This window comes from Acomys minous (assembly GCF_964271855.1).
Source record: "Acomys minous genome assembly, chromosome: 14".
NCBI classification, from domain to species: domain Eukaryota; kingdom Metazoa; phylum Chordata; class Mammalia; order Rodentia; family Muridae; genus Acomys; species Acomys minous.
This window is the reverse complement of record NC_140496.1, coordinates 103,230,049-103,246,276: the sequence shown is the minus strand read 5'-3', so window position 1 is coordinate 103,246,276 and position 16,228 is coordinate 103,230,049. Positions and strand designations below refer to the sequence as shown.

General features: G+C 40.4%; 1 protein-coding gene across 1 annotated transcript in view; it reads left to right on the top strand.

Annotated features, from left to right (window-relative positions):
• The first annotated feature begins 369 nt into the window (after nucleotides 1-369).
• The window catches only part of ADGRL2 (adhesion G protein-coupled receptor L2), a 504,554-nt gene continuing 488,695 nt past the window's right edge, over nucleotides 370-16,228 (top strand). Inside the window, exon 1 of the mRNA XM_084756886.1 lies at nucleotides 370-440. The gene's annotated coding sequence lies outside the window, so the exon portion shown is untranslated. The remainder of the gene's footprint in view (nucleotides 441-16,228) is intronic.

Below are 16,228 nucleotides of genomic sequence, written 5' to 3'. Positions count from 1 at the left end.
ATTAGCTCTAGCACTCTTATTGTATGTATGTAATGACTGAGATAAGAGTAGAATCCATCTGATTAACCCATCTTCCTGGGTGGGTGGCAGCAGCCTCCTTCTTCCTGGATTTGGTTGCATCGTTCACATTTGGGAGCCATTTGTAGCCTTTGCTCTCTATATCTGAACTGACTTCTCAAATGCTGGATACCAACATGGTGGCTCTGCTGATGTGTGTCCCTCTGTGCCAGGAGCTGCCCTCATGCCTAGGCCCTGAAGCAAAACATTTAGCATGGAGACTAGAGCACCTTCTTGAAATCCTTTTGATTTTTCTCATGCTGACTCTGAAAAATTGACTGTTTTTGTTTTTTGTTCTAGGTGACAGGACACTTTCTCCCCACAACTCATTCCGGAGACTATGGAGCCCACATAATTTCTAAAGATAAACGATGAATTTCAAAGTAAGTCACATTATGGTTTTCGTTATGGTGTGAATTCAATCATGCGTACATGATGCTTTGCCTGTGGGCGATTTTCTAAGTTGTGACGTTCAACAAGCCTTTATTTCAGGGTAAGGCTGTGGTGCAGGGTGGAGATGAAGAGTGAATCACTGAATGCATGGCTTCTTGTAAGTTGCTGTGCATTGTTGTCAGCTAGCTGCCTACCTATCCCAGCGTTGTACCAAAAGATTCTTGTGATGGTAAAATACTCCTACCTTGGAATGTCAGTGGGCATCGCAAGTCACAATCAAGAAGGAATGAATTAGAGTAGCATAGAGCAAGGAGCCACTAGGACGCATTCCTTTGTAAAGGCATAAAGGGCCCCGGTTGGCTTTCTTCTGCCAAGGATGCTGGTTGACGAAGTAGGATGGAGTGAAGGCTATTTTAGAGGATGCTGCTTGGTAAAGTGAGGTGGGATGAAGTCCTTTATAATAGAAGGTTTCATGTGTCTAATTCACTGTCCATCACTGCCTGTTACTTTCCTGGTTAAGAGTGGTAATTTGTAGACGCTACCCCTCTCCCAGACAGTCTTTGGCCTCCAACAACTGAAATACTAAGCTTTAGCAGCAACCTGAATTTAAAGTACTATTATTTTAATAATCCAAATGGTTCTTTCACCATTATCTATAGGTTTCAGATTTCTCATGTACAAAATGAAATTAAGAACAGTACACATTTCAGCAAGGTGTGGAATACTACAATCAAGCCAGTAGACTGAGAATACTTGAAATATTGCTGGTACATAGCAAGCATGAAATTTATTGATTAGCTCTAGCACTCTTATTGTATCGTCTCTGTCTCAGTTTCTCAACTCCCATAGGCTGCAAACTTGTCAATTATCAGTATTGTTATTATTTATGGTTGTGGATAGCATGATTAATAGAATGAATTTCAGTGTTGGTGAATTTCAGTGGTGGATGCAAACCAGCGTCTCCCACAGGCTATCCCCTCCCTAACCCTGTGGGAATTATTAAAGAAACCAAACTTCCAAATCCCTCTCTCTTTAAAGGAGTTACAACATGTTTTCATGGGAATGCCAGGAAGGAAATAATTGGCATTCCATTGCCAATGAATGTGTGCTGGCGAGCCCTGAGGTGGCAAGAGGTATCAAGTGATCTGAAAGTGGGGTGCATTCCTGCCAGCATACAGTGTAGTGGGAGAAGCAATTAGAAGACTCGTTGCCATGTTGGAAACATGCAAACATCACTTGGCATAGCATTTCAGGAAGCTGAATGAAAAGGAGACTGCAAAACAAAAAGGCTTTCAGGGGAATAAAGGCAGTGCTTCCAAATCACAGCAAGGATTATGACCACCATTAGAGCTTAGTGGGCCTGTGGACAGCTAATGAATTCACCTCTCCAGTGGACTCGCCAATCACCCCCATTTCTGCACACATCCCTCCTTCTCTTCCTAAGGATCAAAACATGGTGCTCTAAGTCCAGGCAAGGCCAAGGCATTGCTTAATTCCACCATGCTGCTTTCCTGTGGGGACTGGAGGTAAGAGAACACAGAGGTTAATACTGGAACACCATTTTTAGGCCTCTAGACCACCATCAGGGATCAGTGCAAAGGTGACCACGTACTACTTTAAGTCTTAGACTCCTTGTCTGTAAAATGCCCTTGGTTATTGTCATGCTTATGATGATACAGTGATGAATTAGCATATGCCATTGAGATGTTTATATGTAGAAATATCATTTATTTTACTTACAATGTATTACAAATGCTATCATTTACTTTAGACATATTTTCATTAGTAATCCAATATAATATGATATTTTAAGTTTTAGTAAGTGGTCTACAGAGATATCAAAATCTATTAATTTATAATAAGATCTAAATTGAATAGAATCATCTTGATTAACCATACTATTATAATTTGTATATATGTGTATGGTCCTAGGGTTTTAATTCTGGCTACATGTATACAAAATCTACCCTCTGCCACTGAGCATTACCCAACCTGATCATATTCTAAATGGATAGCATTAGTCAATATGAATATTCATTGTCAGTGGCAAAACTGGGCAAAATAGAAATTGTAGTTACAAATCTTACTTTATTGGGAAAAACATTTTTCATAAAAATAAAAGATACTCCTCTCCTTTGTGATTCTGAGATACTTCTTTCATTGTTTTATTTTTAATATATCCCAGAATATACAATGTCTTTTAAATTTTTATTTGTTTTTATTTTGTGTACATTGGTGTTTTGCTTGCATGTATGTCTGTAGGATGATGTCAGATCTTTGAGTTGCAGACAGTTGTGAACTGCCTTGTGGGTGCTGGAAATTGAACCCCGGGTCCTTTAGAAGAGTAGTAAGTGTTCTTAACTGCTGAGCCAACTCTCCAGCCCCTATATAATGCCTTAAAAAAATAAAATACATTGATTGCAATGCAACTGCGTGGGATACAGTATTAGATATTGAGACAGTGCTTGTGGTATGATACTTTAGAAATTCCAAATTATGCAGCATAGTAGTCAGGCATCATTTTTCAATCTAACGCTGTCAATATACTCATCGCCATGGTAACAAAAAGGACAGGAATGGATGTCTGTTCAGCTGAGGGAGCAGGTTGGGCTCCAGTCCCAAGTTGTCAGTGGTGCTCTCTGAGTGATTTAGATTAGCTAGAATTTGTCTGGCTACAATTTCTGTTATAACTTTAAGAAATGGTAAAAAAAAAAAAAAAAAAAAAAAAAAAAAGAACCTCAAATTTGAAGGGTGGTATTTAGAGAAAAACCCTAAAGCAACAAAAATATTTAGCAGACTGTACTATACCATTGGTCCTAAGTCTGCTGTCTGTTGCCTTTTGGACATTGAGTAGAAGGTTGGTTTAAAACTTATCCTTCAGCTCTTAGTTTCTTTTTCTATTGATGTCACAAAATACCTCAACAAAGCCTTTTAAGGGAGAAAGGACTTATTTGGGCTTACAGCTGCAGTTCATCACAGCAGGAAGCATCAAGAGCTTGCCAGAGCTGCTTACCCCCACATCAGCAGTCAGGAGCAGAGGTGAGGGAAGCTCCTGCTCAGCTCACTTGTTTTGTATAGCCCAAATGGCCAAGCCAACGTTTGGTGCCACCCACGGTAGGCAGGCCCTCTTGCAGCAACTAACCCAGTGAAAATGTTCCCCAACAGATGTCCCCAGCACTCCGTCTCCCAGGTGACTCTAAATCTCATTAAGCTGACAGATGAGATTAACCAGTATACTCCAACAAAAACATGTAAACGGAATCACTTTGGCTTCATGCAGAGATCTCTGTGTTTTCTTTGTACAAATAAAATCAGCGTATAAAAATATTCACACGCCACAGAAAAAAGAGTGTTCAGATAGAGTAATAAATCATAAAGCTTGTGTTTCTTAATTGAGAGAGTTTATATGCACTACACTTTGCTAGGATAAAGCATAATAGGTATCACCTTGTATGTGTATGCTATAAAGTGTCTCACCACCAAAAGCCAGGTGGAAGAGTTACCTGAGCTGGGACACTCACTGTGGAGCTAGGAGAGTCTTTGACTCCTCAGACAAGGAAGTCATCCATGAAAATGTCCAGCTTAGTGGGAATCAGGGCCTCCTCTCAGGATCAACACTACTGCTGATTTTAGTTAGGATGAAGAGGGGAAATCCCTTTCCCAGATGAGCACCCCCACTGCTGTGTTTTCAGTCACACAATTGTCCTGTGAACAAAACCTTGCTATGGCTTGAGTGTGAAGTGTTCCTTACAGACACATATACTTGGATATTTGGACCCCAGGTGGTGTTCTGTTTGGGAAAGCTGCAGAACCTTGGGAGGTGAGGCCTCACAGGCAGATACAGGTTACTGGGGATGTGTCAATAAGGGATTTAGCTCATCTCTAGACTACTAGGGATAGATCAATCTCTCTGCTCCCCAATTAGGCAAGATGTAAGCAAGCTGCATGATCCTAGAGTCATGAATTGTGCCCCTAGTGCCACTTGTATTTTCCCAGCATAATGGACTTTGTCCCTTCTAAGATGAATCCAAATTAACTCCTCCACTGTCAAGATGCTCCTGTCAAGTACTTGACCAAAGGGATGGGGAATGCAAGAGGGAACCAGTGATAGGCCCACATGGCTGAGTTCAACCCAGGGACTTGGAGATGCATCAGGCACCAGTGTCCTCCCCTGGGGCCTATTCCCTTCACTGTCCTTGTTGGCCCATCAGGCTGCCTCCTATTAGGTCTGATCTGCCCCAAAGCCACCCTGTTAATGAAGCTGGAACCACGGCCATAACAATGTTGAGTCTCTCAAACCTTGCTCTGTGAATTAACTCTTTACTACCAACCTAATGGGGCCAGGGGGTTATTCTCAGGTTAATAATACAAAACTTGACCCATACAAAGACAACTAAAAATTTTCTGTTCATATTAAAATTTTAAGTTGCACATGCTGTCAAAACAGAGTATAGGAATGACTGTTGCCCTCGTTGTCACGCCTGTGTTGTAATTTAAAAGTCGAACTCAGCCTGGCACAACCCATGAGGCTCATGGCTTTGTTATCTAGGCACTTGGGAAGCTGTGGTAAGAGCACAGATGTTTGAGGGTAGTCTGGGCTGTGGTGGGAGTTCTAGGACAGCCTGGGCTATAGAATGAGACCTTTCTTAAGACAAAACAAATAACAGCAGCAGCAAAACAAAAACAACAACAACAAAAACCAAACAGCCCCCCTGCCCAAACTGTCCCCCAAACAAACGAAGTCAGTCTCACTGTGGAAGAGACAATGAATGGTAGTTGCAAGAGTCCAGGAAGAGGAACAAGGAGGGTGCCATTGTTCTAAGGAATAGAAAAATGTGTAGACATTAGAATTCATTTCAGTATATTGCAGCGCTGTGGCAGGAGCTGTTGGCTACAACAATCTGTGGCAAATTTCAAGGTAATTTAAATAGTATGAAAAATTTCAATATAGAACATATTATCTCTTGAGGAAAAGGAAAAGACCTATTGCCCTGCCATGATAACTACATGCTGTATACATGTGTGGAGTTATCATGTTGTCCCTTAAAATGTATAAATATTAGTTTTTTGTGATTTGTATGTATGTGTGTGCATATGTTTATATATGTATTCACGTGAGTGAGGCCAGATGAGGGTGTTGAATCCTTTAGAGGTGGAGTCACAAGCCATTGTAAGTGGACTGATGTGGGTGCTAGGCACCAAAGTGGGAGTCTCTGAATGAGCGGTAAGCTTTCTCTTAACCCCTGAGCCATCCCTGCAGGCCTGAAATGCTGTCTTAATAAAGATAAGCCAGGTGGAGGTAAAGTTCATAGTGTAGCATCTTGCTTACGTTCATAGGCTTTGGTTTCTAACTCTATAGCTGAAAAAAAGGTAATGAACAAATGAATGAAAAACCAGCCAAACAAAGCAACTAATTAAAAGTAAGCTAGTGAGATGCTTGGTAAGAAAGAAGCTTGCTGCCAAGCTTAGTGATGTGAGTTCAATCCCCAGAAGCCACATAGTGGAAGGGAAGAATAAACTACCAAATGAAAGTTGCATGTTCTAATTTACATACATTTCATTTAATTCTCACAAAACATGCATTAGGAATAATACACTGTTCTCAACTTAAACATAAATGAAGTTCAAAAGTATAATTTGATCAAATGTAGCAGCTAAGTAACTAGAGGTAGGATTCGAACCCATGTCTCTCTATGGCTCAAGGCCAGGCTCTCTCCATCATGCACAGTTCTTTTAGCCTCTTCCTAACATAGCTCACTGTCTAATTATGCCTTCACTTTTTGCTCAGGTACCAGGAAGATGCCTGGGCTGACAGTTTTATTGCACGCATGTACATTAACATCAACCAACACTTAACAGTTCTGTCCCGTGAAGTCAATGAACATTTTACAAACAGATGAGCTACAGATTCAGACAAATCAATGACTGTGAGTGAGCGAGTGAGTGAGCTTTCTCTTGGAGGTGAACTCCAAGGCCCAGTGGTAAGGAAACAGACTCAATGATGATGACCTAAGGCATGGACTTAGGCGTCTGTCAGACCAGGAGGCAGGCTACTGATCCTCATTCCATAAGCTCATTTCCCGGTGGGTCAGAATAATTTCTGCACTGAGAAGACAAAACCCTGTTTGTGGTTCTTTGTTGTTTAGTTCAAGAGTAGCTTCCCTTGTGTGCTTTTACACACAGACCCCTCTTCTTGCTAAGGAGTGTCCATTGGTCTCGCCATTTCCCCGTGTCTATCAAATCTCCCTTGCACTCAGCCTTCCTGATCTGGAGCCCTGACTTTGCCCAAAGCCTTTTCAATTAATTAGGCATAAAACACCTTTGCACTTCTATAGAAACCACCTTCCCCTCTAGCTTAAGGCATCACCAGTGGTAAAAAAAAAATGGATTCATTTTGCATCTGCAGACGTTTCAGTGGTAAGATTCCATTGATCTCTTTTTTTTACTTTCTGACAATAATGGAAATACTACTGCAGAGAATTTACAAATATTAAAATATACAAGAAAACGGGAAGACAATCATTTATGTCAACATGCAACAAAAGAGCTTTTAAACCTTCTACTGTGGTTGTTTCTAGTCCTTTCCTCAGTTTATCCCATCTGAATTTAGTTTAATCTGTAGGCTAAGGCTGATGTTGTATCAGCAGCCGAACATGTGCTCAGTGGGTACACAGCATTGGGTTTAAACCCAAAAGTACAAACATGGTGTGTGTGTGTGTGTGTATGTGTGTGTGTGTGTGTGTATGTGTGTGTGTGTGTGTGTGTGTGTGTTATGTGTAAATATATCTTTGAATTCTACTTTCTCTCTCCTCAAATTAGACAGTTTAGGATTTGCTTTCCCCCAGTTTATGAGAGCCAAGACGACAGCAGGAGCTTTGGGGGCGAAAAGGCCTGGTACAGCCTTGACTCTTAGATGCCTTCAAGTGCTCATAGTTCTAAGTTTTCTTAGAAAAAAAAAGGACAACTTCATACAGCCAAGCATGTATAATTTGTGGGCTATTCTCTTTGCCTCCATCAGGTGCTAATTTTGTAATCATTTAAAACAGTTTCTTATTACATAGAAACTAAAGAGTATATTAGTATTGAGTTGTATAATATCCAGTAAGATAATATATCTCTATTCTTAATTCCCAAATTAAGTTATAGGTGTTTTTAATGTCTTGTGTGTGTGTGTGTGTGTGTGTGTGTGTGTGTGTGTGTGTGCTTTATGGAATAAGGCAAGTGCCCTCTATGGGTTCCCCTGTCTTTCTCACCACATTAGGTGTATGAAAGAACAGGGTTTCTGGTCGACCTCCCATGGTCCCGCTATCTAGCCTGCTTGCTTCCCAGCCCTCTTAAGATTTCATCACCTTTTAATCTGGTGAGCATACACTGCCTGAAACAGAACTTTCTCTCTAGGACAGCCCTGCCCGGTTTTTAACATGCCATTTTTACTCAGTCAGTTTGCTATGAAAGTCTTTGCTTTTCTTCACTTGTTGTTTTACTCTTCCCACCTATTAAAAGGTTTGACTATTCTACCCAGGTCTAGATTTTTGTCCTTTGTATTTATTTAATAACCAAAATTTAAGGGCTCCAGCTTTCTCTGAAAGCAATTAGGATATGACCGTCAAAAGCTGTTTTACACAGTTTTTCATGAAAATCCTTCCCCTCTGTCAGGTCCTCAGAGACAGCCATAGCCACAGTGTGCTACCATCATCTTCTCATAAATCACTTTCTTTCTTGAAGCAGGGTCTCACGCTGTAACCTAGACTGGCCTGAAACTTACAGCAATTATAGTGCCTCAGCCTTTCTCATGCTATGAGTTTAGGCATGACTGATCACACCCAGCTTTTAAATGTAAAAACTTTTTTTTAACATACTGTGCTAGAAATTAGCCAAAGGCTTCCTTCAACATGCTAGGTAAATGCTTCATTACTGAGCTATATCCCCAAACCACTATTTATAAATTAATAAATACATCTATTAGGATAAACAAAACTGCTATGCAAGAAGAGCTAACACTTTCATGGTTCCTTAAGAGACATACAGAATATGACATTTAAAGATTTTTTTATTATTTCAAATATAGATTTATAATGAAACAGGTTAACTCTTGGCAACACCCAGGCTACCTCAAAGAAGATGATAGGCATCAAAGAAACTCCTTACAGAGATGGCTTCAAATGTGTCAAACAAGCCACTGGGAAAAATGTCCTTGTTTCTATCACAGACAGAATTCTGCCTACAAATAGAAAAGCTTGGATGCAGGCAGAGTTTATAGCCAAACTCTACCAAGACAGGGTAAGCAAGTACTCAATAGTTCCTAACTCACAAATATGTCTGTCAGATACATTGGGCCAGAATGCTGAAGATGATGCTCCAACATTACAGAGAGTTTTGGGTGACTGCTCACACAGCAAACTGTATCTGTCATTTTTTTCATTTTGGAAGCTGCTAACCTGCACTTCCTGTTTACTCAGGTAGTTTTATTCCTTCTCGGTCTCTGATGGAGTTGAAGACCAGATAGTTTAGTTTTACAATTAAGCTTAATTATTTAGGAGTTAAGATGTTTTTAGGTCTAGATAAATGTTTTAAGCTGATAATGATGAGATATGATAGATACTGATTTACATTCATAACTTTAGACTCACCAACATAGGAAAGATTCGCTGCCAAATACAAATAGCTAAAACACTATGAATGTAACATTTATATAATTCCTTATTGTTTCGTGGTTCTTCTTGCTGTAGGTAGTTTATTGTATATGTGTGTAATAATATAAATATATAGGTAAAAAATAAAAAGTATATTTAATAAAAAAAGACACAAAGTGTTTCATAGAGTCTAAAGGCTATCCCAGAGAGTCTCCTGGTCACTACCAGATCCTAGAACTGTTGGAAATACTAAGTGGAATTATGTAATTGTACAGTACATTTTTACAGAGGTTTAGGGCATGCTCTTCAGAACATCATCAATGCTGACATGAAAACTGAGCAGCTGAAGAGAGTCCATGTTCCCCAGGCAATTGGGGTTCAAGAGTAGAATCAGAGATGTCTGCACAACCAGGATTTGAAACCGCACACATTGTTCATATGCAGATCTTGCCAGCAAGAGGTCTGCCTTTCACTTATGTCTAACCAAATTCCTCTTGTTTTATATACTTGATGGTTCCTTTGCTTTGGGATTCTGGGGTGGGGTGGGGTAGGGTAGGGTGGAGATGGGGTAGCAAATGAAGTCAAAAGTAAAAAGATCTGTTAAAGGGACTACAGGACATGTGTCTTGCTTCTATATGAGACATTAGGAAGAAAAAAAAACCTTACCAATTCCACAAGAACCACAGCTGATTAAATCAACCTCTAAAACATGCAATGAAAACACAGAGAAACCCAACTTACTATGCAATAATATAAACTAATCATTGTTTCATTTTTTTGGAAATTGTATTGGCATCCAAATGAAGAGTAGAAGAAAAGACTCCAAGAAAAGCAATGGCTTCTCTCTCTAAATCAGAACATTTATAGATGAACACAGAACCAGACTTCTCAGTTAAGGACTTAATACTCTGTTGTCTGGAGGCCGCCTCTCCAGAAGGGCAGCCCCTGGAGAATGCAGCAAGGGGCGCCTGCACACATTGCAGGAAAAAGGAAACAGAAACATTTATGACTTTCGCACCACCCAATATACACAAAACACATCCTCTCCTAATCCTTGTCTATAAAACTTTATTTACATAGTTATAAATTGGGAAATCTAGGGCATAAATTCAGTGTCTATTAAACATACAGTGTTTTAGCGAACAAGGACCGTGGCAGGCCTGCTCCTTTTGTGCTTTGCCTAGCAGCCAAAATTCAAAAAAATGATGGGGGTGGAGGCTGGAGAGATGGCTCAGCGTTTCATAGCACTGACAGCTTGTGCAGAGGACCCGGGTTGGACTCCCAGAACCCATAGTGGCTCACAACCATCTGTAATTCTGGTGCTAAGTGATTGCACACCTTCTTCTGGCCTTTCTGGGCACTAGACGTGCACACAGTGTACACACCACCCTACAGACCAAACACCCATACACATAAAATAAAAGTGAATACGTCTAGAGCAGGAACAAAAGAAATGATAAGGAATCCATGTTTCTCAAGGCACAAAGATGTTCTTAGCCATTTGTGACGTCATTAGCAATGTTGTGACATCCCTTAAGGACCGAGCATATAAATGCTCTCATGTCACTTGCAGTTGGATCGAGGGGAAAACTTAAATGAACTTGCAATGTCAGGCCCTTGCTCAATTTTTGGAAGGGGAAAAAAAATCTTCCTTTGAAGAAAGCGAAATCAATCCCCAGTTCAAATTAAATTTGGGCCATCCTGTGAAGCCCCGAGACCCAGTTCCAATAGCAACCAGTACCTACAGATGCAAGGTGCCGGCAAATCATGCTTCATTTAAAAGAAATTGAATGGGGATTACCGACAGAGAAAGTTTGATGCTATTTTGTCATGAATTAAAGTTAAATCATGATGGTTTTAGCTCAGTCTTACATCTCAATTCTGGTTCCTTTGCTGTCCACAGTTATGTCTCTTTATAGTGCCTTTCCCTTTTAATGCTGCCGGAGCCTTTTGCCTAACTAAACTTCTGTCTTAATTTTTATTAAAGTCCTGTCATGCAACTGTGCCATAAGCATGCTCCATAGATGTCTGCCTCATACGAAATTCAGCTGCGATTCTCTTGGCGTGAAACACCTTGTTCTGCACAAACCTTCTGTTTGGTTTGCTAACACTCTTCCTAGTGGGCTCTCATGGTGATTCATTATCTTGTGATATAGATTTCCAAGTATCATCTTTGTATTGATTTTTATATCTTTAATAACCGCTGCACAGAAGACGGCTCCTCTGGTGTCATTGATCGCATCAAAAATTCAAGGCTTACAGAAAGGCTAGAGGGCTAATTGGTGGCAGTCCATTTCAGTCTTAATCTTAATGCAGCCTTAATCTCAGGCATTAAACCTACCTGAAGGCTTCCTCCTTAGTCAATGAGTGCCTCACTGAGGAATACCTGGAGACACTACGCAAGAAGGCTTGGCTAGATGGATGACAAACTTGAAATCCTCAGCTAGGAAGCCCTTCAGTGGACAAGTCCACAGTCACCAGCTCCTCCACGCAGAACCCATTTATTGCGTTTCTCTCTGTAGTGTCTGCCTCCACCTTGCTTATCCCATCCGTTCTGGAAACACAGCTATTTAGAACAGTCCTTCCTCATCAATATGACTTCTTAATATGTCACCATTTCCCAGTTTCAAAATGAGTATGACTCTTTGGGGGCATTGTTCTTGTTGTCGCAGTTGCAACAGGGTGCCTTGTGACCTAAGCCAGCTTCAAGTTAGTTATGGTGTCAAGGATGACCTTTGAATTCCTGAGCATCCTGCCTCTACCTCCCAAGTGCTGGGATTCTGAGCTTGCACCACATGAATCGTGTAAGCTGGGGCTGGTGATGGAATCCAAGGGTTGGATATGAGAAGCGAGAACTGTACTAACTGACCTGCCTTCCCAAAACTAATAGACATGATTTTTTCCCTTTTATTAAAAATAGATTCTTTCCTCACATAACAGATCGTGGTTATAGTTTCCCCTCCCTCTACCCCTCCCAGTTCTCCCCACTCTCCCTCCCTTCTGATTCCATTCCCATTGTGTCTCTTACTAGAAAAGAACAGGCTTCTAAGATATAATAATAAAATATAACAAGGCAAAATATATAAAGATAAAACAAAAATTACCACATTAGAAATTGAGTCAACAAAAGAGAAAGAGCCCAAGAGAAGACACAAGACTCAGAGACCCGTACGTTTGCACATTCAGGAACCCCATAAAAAACACTAATCTAGAAGCCGTGATATATACATAGAGGGCCTGGTGCAGACCCATGCAGACCCTGGGCATGCTGTTTCAGTCTCTGTGAGTTTATATGAGCATTGCTCGTGTTGACTTAGAGGCCTAATTCTTCTGGTGTTCTCTATGTCCTCTGCCCCTTACATTCTGTGATAGGTGTAATTCTTAAATGACTTTTAAAAATAAATTTAAATGAGTGAGGAGATGATAACTCAGATGGCAAAGTAATTGTTGTAATAGCATGATAATGTGAGTTGATCATCAGGACCCACATGAAAATAAGATGGGGGAGGGGCGAGCACTAGGGGAGGATTCTAGAAAGGTTGCTCAGCTGTTAAGAGCACTTGTGGGCCTTGCAGAGGACCCAAGTTCTAATCCTAGCACCCGTACGGTGATCCAGCTATAACTCCAGTTCTAGGAGATCAAACACCCTCTCCTGACTTCCAGAGGCACCAGACAAGTCCACAGTGCACATACGTATCTTCAGGCAAAACACCCATGTAGGTACATATCTGATAAACGAGTAAATCTGAAAATAAATGAGCCAGGCCTGGTGGAATTTGCCACATAAGTCTGTGAGCTAAATCTGATGATCTCTGAAATTCACATAAAGATGAAGGAAGAGAATTGATTCCACATAGTTGTTTGCCACACACGAGTTATGGCACTCACACAATACTAATAACAATGATGATGATGGTGGTAGTGGTGGTGGTGGTAAATAGTAATAATAGGAATAAAACTATAATACACTTGCGAAAAGACTGAATATAGAAAGAGATGAATCAAAATGAAGTCCATAATGTATCTTATATGGAGAGTTTTTGTATTCAGGTTTTTAGATTATTGCTTATTTATTTATTGAGACAGAGTCTCAGGTAGCACAGAGTGGCATCAAACTGACTGCAGCTAAAGATGATCTTAAATTTTAATTACTTATATGTTTAATTTTGGTTTTTCAAGACAGAGTCCCTCTGTGTAGCCTTGGCTACCCTGAAACTTGATCTGTCGTCCAGGCTGGCCTCAAATTCACAGAGATCCACCTTCTTCTACCTTGAGAGTGCTAGTAGTGCCACCACTCAGGTGACCTTTAATTCTTTATCTCCCTGGCTTCACTTCCCAGTGCTGTAGTCACAGGTTGTCCCTACCTTGGCTCAGTTTACATGGTGCTGCTATTGAACCAAAGGCTTGTAAATGTAACATCCCAAGTTCTGCCTCTCTTAGTACCTCAAGGAAGAAACCTAGCTATTGGATTCTAACTAGTGCACTGTTTCTGAATTTTTTTTTCTTTTCCTTTTTAAAAAGGATTGATTATTCTATGCTACCCTCAAGGATTTAAGTTTTTATTTATTGCTTAATGTTAATATTATCAACAATAATTTGTTTTCACCAGTAATCAAATACTTGATATAGACTAAGATACCTGGGGGTGGGGGTAGGGCATATACTTACATTTATTTTTTTTTACTTTAGCTTAAATTTACTTATTTTTGTTGAAATGATCTACAAAAAGAAAACAAATATATTTCTGGACCAATGAACTTTTAAAATTTTTACACAGGAACTTTTTGTGTAGCAGAGATTATAAAGAAATGACTGGCCTAACAGGCGTGTGCCCACGCCCAGCTGAGTTTTCTGAATACTCTGACAGTGCATAAAGCACTTCAGAAGGGACGTGTGGATGCTTCAGTGCCTTCTCCTCCTCCCCTACAGCCCACAGCAGGCATGTTAACACTGCATTGAGGCCTCACGTCAGGCCACAGAGGCTACACCTTGGAAATCTATTGATCCCATTACTGAAAGAAAATTACATGTGCTTTTCAATTTGGTGCTATGGATCTGACAACATCACATTATAAATTCAATGCCCAGTGGGCATAACTGGTCTCCTTAACTTCCAGTCAGATCATAACAACAAGCACCAGGTGTACTGCCATTATGCAGTATATACAGCATTGTTTTGAATTTATACAAAAACTCAATGAAAAATTATTCTTCGCTTTATACATAAGAAAACTGCAATTAAGCAAAGCTGCAAAAATTATAAAGCCCGTCATTATACCACACACACATTCTGTTCCTTTCTGCAAATGGCAATGTGCCGATGGTAAGCACATGTGTTTGTTTTCTTTATTGTAATAAGATGTCTTACCATGAGATCTGCCCTTTTAAAATATTAAGAGGCTTGGGTTGTGGCTCAGTCGATACAATACTTGCCTAAGTATTCAAGAGGTGCTGTGCTGGATTCCATCATAACACAAATCAAGGACAGTAGTGGATGCCTGCAACTCAGCATTTGGGAAGTGATGGCCAGAGAATCAGAAGTTTAGAGTCATTCTTAGCTACGTAGTGGGTCTGAGGCCAGCTTCAGCTACTGAGAGCTTTACATGTCTTTAGCTACCTACATGCCATTAGATAGATAGATAGATGAATAGATAGATAGATAGATAGATAGATGAACAGAAAGCTGATAGATAGATAGATAGATAGATAGATAAATAGATGTATACATACATACATACATACATACATACATACATACATACATACATACACACACACACATACATTGGTGTTTTTATGGGACAATAGCTTTATTACCTATATGCACATTGCCACAAAATATAGATCTCGAACTTGTTCATCTTACTAAAACCTCACACCTGCTTATGGTAATGTGCCACCCTCCTCTAAACTTTGGCAGCTGCTATTCTCTTCTTGACCCTTTGAGTTTGACTTTAAATAACTCAACAAACGGAACCAAGCAAAGTTTCTCCTTTTACAACTGGCTTATTTTATTTAATATAATACTCTCAAGCTTTGCCCAAGTCATATGTTGCAAAATTCCAATTTTAGAAGCAAAGCAGCTTCCACCGTGGGCACTTGCCTTGCTTTATTTATGTGTTGGCCCTGGACACTCAGGTTGCTCACTTCTTTTGCCTTCTGTGACTTATGCTGCAATGAACAAGAGAGTGTTTTCTCTACAGCATCCTAATTTTAATCCACTTAGCCAGATCTATTTGACCCAGCCGTGCTGGGCCATATGGTGACTGTAATTTTAATTTTTGAGGGAAACCTCATATGGCTTTCCACAGCAAAAACACCGTTGTACATCCCTAGCAACAGACTGCAATATTTCCAATTTCTCCACATCCACTCCACCACTTGTCTTTGCTATTCTGATCATAGCCAGCCTACGAGGTGTGAGATGAAGTCTCACTAAGGTTTTGATTTGCGTCTCCGTGATGATCACAAGACACAGACTACCTCTGCCACCTGCTTGCTGACCATCTACCTGTGGGTCCTACCACTTTGGTGACTGGTTCCTTTGCTTACAGAAGTTCAGTATGGACCCATATACCCACTGTTGTGTTGCATTCATGGTTCTCTCTGTCTCTGTCTCTGTCTCTGTCTCTGTCTCTGTCTCTGTCTCTGTCTCTGTCTCTGTCTCTGTCTGTCTCTGTCTCTGTCTGTCTCTGTCTTTGTCTGTCTGTCTGTCTGTCTGTCTGTCTGTCTGTCTGTCTCTCTCTCTCTTTTTCTCTCTCTCTCTCTCTCTCCTGTGTGTGTGTGTATTTGTGTGTGTGTGTGTGTGTGTGTGTGTGTGTGTGTGTGTGTGTGTGTGTGCATATGGGGCATCAAAAGGTTAACATCAGTTGTCTTCCATGATTGCTCTCCAACTTATTTTTTTTTGAGAAAAGTCTTTCTTCTGAGGATGAAGCTACCTTCTATTCAACTAAACAAGCCAGTGAGCCTGAGCAAGCCATGTGTCCAGCATGGGGGTTCCATATGGGGCCCATTGTACTCTGCTTTTCTTGCTTTTCAATGTGAGTGCTGGGACAAGAGGTAAGATCTTCACACTTACATGGGAAGCATGTTACCTACTGAACCTATTCTTCAGCCATTGTCTTAATAACTTATGAAGACCTTTG